This window comes from Oncorhynchus gorbuscha, linkage group LG10, assembly GCF_021184085.1.
Source record: "Oncorhynchus gorbuscha isolate QuinsamMale2020 ecotype Even-year linkage group LG10, OgorEven_v1.0, whole genome shotgun sequence".
NCBI lineage: Eukaryota > Metazoa > Chordata > Actinopteri > Salmoniformes > Salmonidae > Oncorhynchus > Oncorhynchus gorbuscha.
The window spans coordinates 98,421,692-98,434,215 of NC_060182.1; the positions used below are offsets into that span (position 1 = coordinate 98,421,692).

Consider the following 12,524-nt stretch of genomic DNA (forward strand, 5'->3'; position numbering starts at 1 on the left):
TGTTCCAAAATCTAGTGGAAAGCTGTTATAGCAGCGAAGGGGGAACCAACTCCATATTCATCCCCATGATTTTGGAATCAGATATTGTCCACATACTTTTGGTCATGTAGTGTACCTGACTATACACAGCCATAACCAACCCATACCTGACTATACACAGCCATAACCAACCCATACCTGACTATACACAGCCATAACCAACCCTAACCCATACCTGATTATACACAGCCATAACCAACCCATACCTGACTATACACAGCCATAACCAACCCATACCTGACTATACACAGCCATAACCAACCCATACCTGACTATACACAGCCATAACCAACCCTAACCCATACCTGACTATACACAGCCATAACCAACCCTAACCCATACCTGACTATACACAGCCATAACCAACCCTAACCCATACCTGACTATACACAGCCATAACCAACCCTAACCCATACCTGACTAGACACAGCCATAACCAACCCTAACCCATACCTGAATAGACACAGCCATAACCAACCCATACCTGACTATACACAGCCATAACCAACCCTAACCCATACCTGACTAGACACAGCCATAACCAACCCTAACCCATACCTGACTAGACACAGCCATAACCAACCCTAACCCATACCTGACTAGACACAGCCATAACCAACCCAACCTGACTAACAGCCATAACCAACCCATACCTGACTAGACACAGCCATAACCAACCCTAACCCATACCTGACTATACACAGCCATAACCAACCCATACCTGACTATACACAGCCATAACAAACCCTAACCCATACCTGACTATACACAGCCATAACCAACCTAACCCATACCTGACTATACACAGCCATAACCCTAACCCATACCTGACTATACACAGCCATAACCAACCCATACCTGACTATACACAGCCATAACCAACCCTAACCCATACCTGACTAGACACAGCCATAACCAACCCTAACCCATACCTGACTAGACACAGCCATAACCAACCCTAACCCATACCTGACTAGACACAGCCATAACCAACCCATACCTGACTATACACAGCCATAACCAACCCTAACCCATACCTGACTAGACACAGCCATAACCAACCCTAACCCATACCTGACTAGACACAGCCATAACCAACCCTAACCCATACCCAGCCATAACCAACCCATACCTGACTATACCCAGCCATAACCAACCCATACCTGACTATACACAGCCATAACAACCCTAACCCATACCTGACTATACACAGCCATAACCAACCCATACCTGACTATACACAGCCATAACAAACCCTAACCCATACCTGACTATACACAGCCATAACCAACCCTAACCCATACCTGACTATACACAGCCATAACCAACCCTAACCCATACCTGACTATACACAGCCATAACCAACCCTAACCCATACCTGACTATACACAGCCATAACCAACCCTAACCCATACCTGACTAGACACAGCCATAACCAACCCTAACCCATACCTGACTATACACAGCCATAACCAACCCATACCTGACTATACACAGCCATAACCAACCCATACCTGACTAGACACAGCCATAACCAACCCATACCTGACTAGACACAGCCATAACCAACCCTAACCCATACCTGACTATAAACAGCCATAACCAACCCTAACCCATACCTGACTAGACACAGCCATAACTAACCCATACCTGACTAGACACAGCCATAACTAACCCTAACCCATACCTGACTATACACAGCCATAACCAACCCATACCTGACTAGAACAGCCATAACCAACCCTAACCCATACCTGACTATACACAGCCATAACCAACCCTAACCCATACCTGACTATACACAGCCATAACCAACCCATACCTGACTATACACAGCCATAACCAACCCTAACCCATACCTGACTATACACAGCCATAACCAACCCTAACCCATACCTGACTAGACACAGCCATAACCAACCTAACCCATACCTGACTAGACACAGCCATAACCAACCCATACCTGACTATACACAGCCATAACCAACCCTAACCCATACCTGACTAGACACAGCCATAACCAACCCTAACCCATACCTGACTAGACACAGCCATAACCAACCCTAACCCATACCCTGACCCTAGACACAGCCATAACCAACCCATACCTGACTATACACAGCCATAACCAACCCTAACCCATACCTGACTAGACACAGCCATAACCAACCCATACCTGACTATACACAGCCATAACAAACCCTAACCCATACCTGACTAGACACAGCCATAACCAACCCTAACCCATACCTGACTATACACAGCCATAACCAACCCTAACCCATACCTGACTATACACAGCCATAACCAACCCATACCTGACTATACACAGCCATAACCAACCCTAACCCATACCTGACTAGACACAGCCATAACCAACCCTAACCCATACCTGACTAGACACAGCCATAACCAACCCTAACCCATACCTGACTAGACACAGCCATAACCAACCCATACCTGACTATACACAGCCATAACCAACCCTAACCCATACCTGACTATACACAGCCATAACCAACCTAACCCATACCTGACTATACACAGCCATAACCAACCCTAACCCATACCTGACTAGACACAGCCATAACCAACCCTAACCCATACCTGACTAGACACAGCCATAACCAACCCTAACCCATACCTGACTACACAGCCATAACCAACCCATACCTGACTATACACAGCCATAACCAACCCTAACCCATACCTGACTAGACACAGCCATAACCAACCTAACCCATACCTGACTAGACACAGCCATAACCAACCCTAACCCATACCTGACTAGACACAGCCATAACCAACCCATACCTGACTATACCAGCCATAACCAACCCATACCTGACTATACACAGCCATAACCAACCCTAACCCATACCTGACTATACACAGCCATAACCAACCCATACCTGACTATACACAGCCATAACAAACCCTAACCCATACCTGACTATACACAGCCATAACCAACCCTAACCCATACCTGACTATACACAGCCATAACCAACCCTAACCCATACCTGACTATACACAGCCATAACCAACCCATACCTGACTATACACAGCCATAACCAACCCTAACCCATACCTGACTAGACACAGCCATAACCAACCCTAACCCATACCTGACTAGACACAGCCATAACCAACCCTAACCCATACCTGACTAGACACAGCCATAACCAACCCATACCTGACTATACACAGCCATAACCAACCCTAACCCATACCTGACTAGACACAGCCATAACCAACCTAACCCATACCTGACTAGACACAGCCATAACCAACCCTAACCCATACCTGACTAGACACAGCCATAACCAACCCATACCTGACTATACATAACCAACCCATACCTGACTATACACAGCCATAACCAACCCTAACCCATACCTGACTATACACAGCCATAACCAACCCATACCTGACTATACACAGCCATAACCAACCCTAACCCATACCTGACTATACACAGCCATAACCAACCCTAACCCATACCTGACTATACACAGCCATAACCAACCCTAACCCATACCTGACTATACACAGCCATAACCAACCCTAACCCATACCTGACTATACACAGCCATAACCAACCCTAACCCATACCTGACTAGACACAGCCATAACCAACCCTAACCCATACCTGACTATACACAGCCATAACCAACCCATACCTGACTATACACAGCCATAACCAACCCATACCTGACTAGACACAGCCATAACCAACCCATACCTGACTAGACACAGCCATAACCAACCCATACCTGACTAGACACAGCCATAACCAACCCTAACCCATACCTGACTATAAACAGCCATAACCAACCCTAACCCATACCTGACTAGACACAGCCATAACTAACCCATACCTGACTATACACAGCCATAACTAACCTAACCCATACCTGATTATACACAGCCATAACCAACCCATACCTGACTAGACACAGCCATAACCAACCCTAACCCATACCTGACTATACACAGCCATAACCAACCCTAACCCATACCTGACTATACACAGCCATAACCAACCCTAACCCATACCTGACTACACACAGCCATAACCAACCCATACCTGACTATACACAGCCATAACCAACCCTAACCCATACCTGACTAGACACAGCCATAACCAACCCTAACCCATACCTGACTACACACAGCCATAACCAACCCATACCTGACTAGACACAGCCATAACCAACCCATACCTGACTATACACAGCCATAACCAACCCTAACCCATACCTGACTAGACACAGCCATAACCAATCCTAACCCATACCTGACTAGACACAGCCATAACCAACCCTAACCCATACCTGACTAGACACAGCCATAACCAACCCATACCTGACTATACACAGCCATAACCAACCTAACCCATACCTGACTAGACACAGCCATAACCAACCCATACCTGACTATACACAGCCATAACCAACCCTAACCCATACCTGACTAGACACAGCCATAACCAACCCTAACCCATACCTGACTAGACACAGTCATAACCAACCCTAACCCATACCTGACTAGACACAGCCATAACCAACCCTAACCCATACCTGACTATACACAGCCATAACCAACCCTAACCCATACCTGACTATACACAGCCATAACCAACCCTAACCCATACCTGACTAGACACAGCCATAACCAACCCTAACCCATACCTGACTATACACAGCCATAACCAACCCATACCTGACTATACACAGCCATAACCAACCCATACCTGACTAGACACAGCCATAACCAACCCATACCTGACTAGACACAGCCATAACCAACCCTAACCCATACCTGACTATAAACAGCCATAACCAACCCTAACCCATACCTGACTAGACACAGCCATAACTAACCCATACCTGACTATACACAGCCATAACTAACCCTAACCCATACCTGATTATACACAGCCATAACCAACCCATACCTGACTAGACACAGCCATAACCAACCCTAACCCATACCTGACTATACACAGCCATAACCAACCCTAACCCATACCTGACTATACACAGCCATAACCAACCCATACCTGACTATACACAGCCATAACCAACCCTAACCCATACCTGACTATACACAGCCATAACCAACCCTAACCCATACCTGACTAGACACAGCCATAACCAACCCTAACCCATACCTGACTAGACACAGCCATAACCAACCCATACCTGACTATACACAGCCATAACCAACCCTAACCCATACCTGACTAGACACAGCCATAACCAACCCTAACCCATACCTGACTAGACACAGCCATAACCAACCCTAACCCATACCTGACTAGACACAGCCATAACCAACCCATACCTGACTATACCCAGCCATAACCAACCCATACCTGACTATACACAGCCATAACCAACCCTAACCCATACCTGACTATACACAGCCATAACCAACCCATACCTGACTATACACAGCCATAACAAACCCTAACCCATACCTGACTATACACAGCCATAACCAACCCTAACCCATACCTGACTATACACAGCCATAACCAACCCTAACCCATACCTGACTATACACAGCCATAACCAACCCATACCTGACTATACACAGCCATAACCAACCCTAACCCATACCTGACTAGACACAGCCATAACCAACCTAACCCATACCTGACTAGACACAGCCATAACCAACCCTAACCCATACCTGACTAGACACAGCCATAACCAACCCATACCTGACTATACACAGCCATAACCAACCCTAACCCATACCTGACTATACACAGCCATAACCAACCCTAACCCATACCTGACTATACACAGCCATAACCAACCCTAACCCATACCTGACTAGACACAGCCATAACCAACCCTAACCCATACCTGACTAGACACAGCCATAACCAACCCTAACCCATACCTGACTATACACAGCCATAACCAACCCATACCTGACTATACACAGCCATAACCAACCCTAACCCATACCTGACTAGACACAGCCATAACCAACCCTAACCCATACCTGACTAGACACAGCCATAACCAACCCTAACCCATACCTGACTAGACACAGCCATAACCAACCCATACCTGACTATACCCAGCCATAACCAACCCATACCTGACTATACACAGCCATAACCAACCCTAACCCATACCTGACTATACACAGCCATAACCAACCCATACCTGACTATACACAGCCATAACAAACCCTAACCCATACCTGACTATACACAGCCATAACCAACCCTAACCCATACCTGACTATACACAGCCATAACCAACCCTAACCCATACCTGACTATACACAGCCATAACCAACCCATACCTGACTATACACAGCCATAACCAACCCTAACCCATACCTGACTAGACACAGCCATAACCAACCCTAACCCATACCTGACTAGACACAGCCATAACCAACCCTAACCCATACCTGACTAGACACAGCCATAACCAACCCATACCTGACTATACACAGCCATAACCAACCCTAACCCATACCTGACTAGACACAGCCATAACCAACCCTAACCCATACCTGACTAGACACAGCCATAACCAACCCTAACCCATACCTGACTAGACACAGCCATAACCAACCCATACCTGACTATACCCAGCCATAACCAACCCATACCTGACTATACACAGCCATAACCAACCCTAACCCATACCTGACTATACACAGCCATAACCAACCCATACCTGACTATACACAGCCATAACCAACCCTAACCCATACCTGACTATACACAGCCATAACCAACCCTAACCCATACCTGACTATACACAGCCATAACCAACCCTAACCCATACCTGACTATACACAGCCATAACCAACCCTAACCCATACCTGACTATACACAGCCATAACCAACCCTAACCCATACCTGACTAGACACAGCCATAACCAACCCTAACCCATACCTGACTATACACAGCCATAACCAACCCATACCTGACTATACACAGCCATAACCAACCCATACCTGACTAGACACAGCCATAACCAACCCATACCTGACTAGACACAGCCATAACCAACCCATACCTGACTAGACACAGCCATAACCAACCCTAACCCATACCTGACTATAAACAGCCATAACCAACCCTAACCCATACCTGACTAGACACAGCCATAACTAACCCATACCTGACTATACACAGCCATAACTAACCCTAACCCATACCTGATTATACACAGCCATAACCAACCCATACCTGACTAGACACAGCCATAACCAACCCTAACCCATACCTGACTATACACAGCCATAACCAACCCTAACCCATACCTGACTATACACAGCCATAACCAACCCTAACCCATACCTGACTACACACAGCCATAACCAACCCATACCTGACTATACACAGCCATAACCAACCCTAACCCATACCTGACTAGACACAGCCATAACCAACCCTAACCCATACCTGACTACACACAGCCATAACCAACCCATACCTGACTAGACACAGCCATAACCAACCCATACCTGACTATACACAGCCATAACCAACCCTAACCCATACCTGACTAGACACAGCCATAACCAATCCTAACCCATACCTGACTAGACACAGCCATAACCAACCCTAACCCATACCTGACTAGACACAGCCATAACCAACCCATACCTGACTATACACAGCCATAACCAACCTAACCCATACCTGACTAGACACAGCCATAACCAACCCATACCTGACTATACACAGCCATAACCAACCCATACCTGACTAGACACAGCCATAACCAACCCATACCTGACTAGACACAGCCATAACCAACCCATACCTGACTAGACACAGCCATAACCAACCCTAACCCATACCTGACTATAAACAGCCATAACCAACCCTAACCCATACCTGACTAGACACAGCCATAACTAACCCATACCTGACTATACACAGCCATAACTAACCCTAACCCATACCTGATTATACACAGCCATAACCAACCCATACCTGACTAGACACAGCCATAACCAACCCTAACCCATACCTGACTATACACAGCCATAACCAACCCTAACCCATACCTGACTATACACAGCCATAACCAACCCTAACCCATACCTGACTACACACAGCCATAACCAACCCATACCTGACTATACACAGCCATAACCAACCCTAACCCATACCTGACTAGACACAGCCATAACCAACCCTAACCCATACCTGACTACACACAGCCATAACCAACCCATACCTGACTAGACACAGCCATAACCAACCCATACCTGACTATACACAGCCATAACCAACCCTAACCCATACCTGACTAGACACAGCCATAACCAATCCTAACCCATACCTGACTAGACACAGCCATAACCAACCCTAACCCATACCTGACTAGACACAGCCATAACCAACCCATACCTGACTATACACAGCCATAACCAACCTAACCCATACCTGACTAGACACAGCCATAACCAACCCATACCTGACTATACACAGCCATAACCAACCCTAACCCATACCTGACTAGACACAGCCATAACCAACCCTAACCCATACCTGACTAGACACAGTCATAACCAACCCTAACCCATACCTGACTAGACACAGCCATAACCAACCCTAACCCATACCTGACTATACACAGCCATAACCAACCCATACCTGACTATACACAGCCATAACTAACCGTAACCCATACCTGACTAGACACAGCCATAACCAACCCTAACCCATACCTGACTATACACAGCCATAACCAACCCTAACCCATACCTGACTAGACACAGCCATAACCAACCCATACCTGACTATACACAGCCATAACCAACCCTAACCCATACCTGACTAGACACAGCCATAACCAACCCATACCTGACTATACACAGCCATAACCAACCCATACCTGACTATACACAGCCATAACCAACCCTAACCCATACCTGACTATACACAGCCATAACCAACCCATACCTGACTAGACACAGCCATAACCAACCCATACCTGACTAGACACAGCCATAACCAACCCATACCTGACTATACACAGCCATAACCAACCCATACCTGACCATACACAGCCATAACCAACCCTAACCCATACCTGACTATACACAGCCATAACCAACCCATACCTGACTAGACACAGCCATAACCAACCCATACCTGACTAGACACAGCCATAACCAACCCATACCTGACTATACACAGCCATAACCAACCCTAACCCATACCTGACTAGACACAGCCATAACCAACCCATACCTGATTATACACAGCCATAACCAACCCTAACCCATATCTGACTATACACAGCCATAACTAACCCTAACCCATACCTGACTATACACAGCCATAACCAACCCATACCTGACTAGACAAAGCCATAACCAACCCATACCTGACTAGACACAGCCATAACCAACCCATACCTGATTATACACAGCCATAACCAACCCTAACCCATACCTGACTATACACAGCCATAACCAACCCATACCTGACTAGACACAGCCATAACCAACCCTAACCCATACCTGACTATACACAGCCATAACCAACCCATACCTGACTAGACACAGCCATAACCAACCCTAACCCATACCTGACTATAAACAGCCATAACCAACCCTAACCCATACCTGACTAGACACAGCCATAACCAACCCTAACCCATACCTGACTATAAACAGCCATAACCAACCCTAACACATACCTGACTATACACAGCCATAACCAACCCTAACCCATACCTGACTATACACAGCCATAACCAACCCATACCTGACTATACACAGCCATAACCAACCCTAACCCATACCTGACTATACACAGCCATAACAGACCCTAACCCATACCTGACTATACACAGCCATAACCAACCCTAACCCATACCTGACTATACACAGCCATAACCGACCCTAACCCATACCTGACTATACACAGCCATAACCAACCCATACCTGACTATACACAGCCATAACCAACCCATACCTGACTAGACACAGCCATAACCAACCCTAACCCATACCTGACTATACACAGCCATAACCAACCCATACCTAACTATACACAGCCATAACCAACCCTAACCCATACCTGACTAGACACAGCCATAACCAACCCATACCTAACTATACACAGCCATAACCAACCCTAACCCATACCTGACTAGACACAGCCATAACCAACCCATACCTGACTAGACACAGCCATAACCAACCCATACCTGACTAGACACAGCCATAACCAACCCATACCTGACTAGACACAGCCATAACCAACCCATACCTGACTAGACACAGCCATAACCAACCATTACCATGTATGTTATGTCTAAATGATTCCCTGATTAGAGGGGAATCACCTACCTGTTGTCCCAGGTCTAAATCAGTCCCTGATTAGAGGGGAATCACCCACCTGTTGTCCCAGGTCTAAATCAGTCCCTGATTAGAGGGGAATCACCCACCTGTTGTCCCAGGTCTAAATCAGTCCCTGATTAGAGGGGAATCACCCACCTGTTGTCCCAGGTCTAAATCAGTCCCTGATTAGAGGGGAATCACCCACCTGTTGTCCCAGGTCTAAATCAGTCCCTGATTAGAGAGGAATCACCTACCTGTTGTCCCAGGTCTAAATCAGTCCCTGATTAGAGAGGAATCACCCACCTGGTGTCCCAGGTCTAAATCAGTCCCTGATTAGAGGGGAATCACCCACCTGTTGTCCCAGGTCTAAATCAGTCCCTGATTAGAGGGGAATCACCCACCTGGTGTCCCAGGTCTAAATCAGTCCCTGATTAGAGAGGAATCACCCACCTGGTGTCCCAGGTCTAAATCAGTCCCTGATTAGAGGGGAATCACCCACCTGGTGTCCCAGGTCTAAATGATTCCCTGATTAGAGGGGAAGAATGACTGGCGTCCCAGGTCTAAATCAGTCCCTGATTAGAGAGGAATCACCCACCTGGTGTCCCAGGTCTAAATCAGTCCCTGATTAGAGAGGAATCACCCACCTGGTGTCCCAGGTCTAAATCAGTCCCTGATTAGAGGGGAATCACCCACCTGGTGTCCCAGGTCTAAATCAGTCCCTGATTAGAGGGGAATCACCCACCTGGTGTCCCAGGTCTAAATCAGTCCCTGATTAGAGAGGAATCACCCACCTGGTGTCCCAGGTCTAAATCAGTCCCTGATTAGAGAGGAATCACCCACCTGGTGTCCCAGGTCTAAATCAGTCCCTGATTAGAGAGGAATCACCCACCTGGTGTCCCAGGTCTAAATCAGTCCCTGATTAGAGGGGAATCACCCACCTGGTGTCCCAGGTCTAAATCAGTCCCTGATTAGAGGGGAATCACCCACCTGGTGTCCCAGGTCTAAATCAGTCCCTGATTAGAGGGGAATCACCCACCTGGTGTCCCAGGTCTAAATCAGTCCCTGATTAGAGGGGAATCACCCACCTGGTGTCCCAGGTCTAAATCAGTCCCTGATTAGAGGGGAATCACCCACCTGGTGTCCCAGGTCTAAATCAGTCCCTGATTAGAGGAGGAATCACCCACCTGGTGTCCCAGGTCTAAATCAGTCCCTGATTAGAGGGGAATCACCCACCTGGTGTCCCAGGTCTAAATCAGTCCCTGATTGGAATCACCCACCTGGTGTCCCAGGTCTAAATCAGTCCCTGATTAGAGGGGAATCACCCACCTGGTGTCCCAGGTCTAAATCAGTCCCTGATTAGAGAGGAATCACCCACCTGGTGTCCCAGGTCTAAATCAGTCCCTGATTAGAGAGGAATCACCCACCTGGTGTCCCAGGTCTAAATCAGTCCCTGATTAGAGGGGAATCACCCACCTGGTGTCCCAGGTCTAAATCAGTCCCTGATTAGAGAGGAATCACCCACCTGGTGTCCCAGGTCTAAATCAGTCCCTGATTAGAGGAATCACCCACCTGGTGTCCCAGGTCTAAATCAGTCCCTGATTAGAGGGGAATCACCCACCTGGTGTCCCAGGTCTAAATCAGTCCCTGATTAGAGGGGAATCACCCACCTGGTGTCCCAGGTCTAAATCAGTCCCTGATTAGAGGGGAATCACCCACCTGGTGTCCCAGGTCTAAATCAGTCCCTGATTAGAGAGGAATCACCCACCTGGTGTCCCAGGTCTAAATCAGTCCCTGATTAGAGGGGAATCACCCACCTGGTGTCCCAGGTCTAAATCAGTCCCTGATTAGAGGGGAATCACCCACCTGGTGTCCCAGGTCTAAATCAGTCCCTGATTAGAGGGGAATCACCCACCTGGTGTCCCAGGTCTAAATCAGTCCCTGATTAGAGGGGAATCACCCACCTGGTGTCCCAGGTCTAAATCAGTCCCTGATTAGAGAGGAATCACCCACCTGGTGTCCCAGGTCTAAATCAGTCCCTGATTAGAGAGGAATCACCCACCTGGTGTCCCAGGTCTAAATCAGTCCCTGATTAGAGGGAATCACCCACCTGGTGTCCCAGGTCTAAATCAGTCCCTGA

The 12,524-nt window shown here is 47.4% G+C and overlaps 1 protein-coding gene across 1 annotated transcript in view; it reads right to left on the reverse strand.

The window, feature by feature from the left end:
- The window catches only part of LOC124047010 (mitochondrial antiviral-signaling protein-like), a 28,908-nt gene that overhangs the window by 10,308 nt on the left and 6,076 nt on the right, over positions 1–12,524 (reverse strand). The gene's annotated exons all lie outside the window — the stretch shown is intronic.